The following is a 573-nucleotide window of genomic DNA, read 5'->3' as shown; positions in this document are numbered from 1 at the left end:
GTCGAGGCGGCGTCGGGGCGGCGGGGCAGCGTCGAGGCGGCGCGGCAGCGGCGTCGGGAGAGGAGAGGGGAAGGGGATCGAGGGCGAGAGCGAGGGAGAGAGAGGGGCCGGGGAGGGAATATGGGTGGGGCCGGGCACAATACTAATGGTGCACCACCCCTCGGTGCGCCATAAGTACATCCATACTAATGGCGCACCCCACCGTGGTGGGCCATTAGTATTTTTTTTGATTTCTGCTCGAGCCAACAGGTTATCTACCACCAGAACTGATCCACATCAAGTCCCCTCTACTAGCTCGACTGGTCAGCAGCCAGTTCTCACACTAGGAGGTCCTGGGTTCGACTCCCAGGCTCCACAAATTTTTTTAAGCATTTAAAAAGCTGTTTGATACTTATTTGTGTTTAAATATGTTCAAACTTGTTTAAATCATAACAGTAATATTTTTTTTATAAGACAGTAATAATTTTTTTAAAAATATCATCAAACAGTAATGCCGGTGGAGCGGGGGAGGGTGCGCGGGGTGCGGGGGGTCGGCGGCGGCGGTTGAGTAGGGGAATCGAGGGTGCGGGGGTC

The sequence above is a fragment of the Triticum dicoccoides genome, chromosome 3B, assembly GCF_002162155.2.
Source record: "Triticum dicoccoides isolate Atlit2015 ecotype Zavitan chromosome 3B, WEW_v2.0, whole genome shotgun sequence".
NCBI lineage: Eukaryota > Viridiplantae > Streptophyta > Magnoliopsida > Poales > Poaceae > Triticum > Triticum dicoccoides.
The sequence above is the reverse complement of the archived record's forward strand: the minus strand, read 5'-3'. Positions refer to the sequence as shown.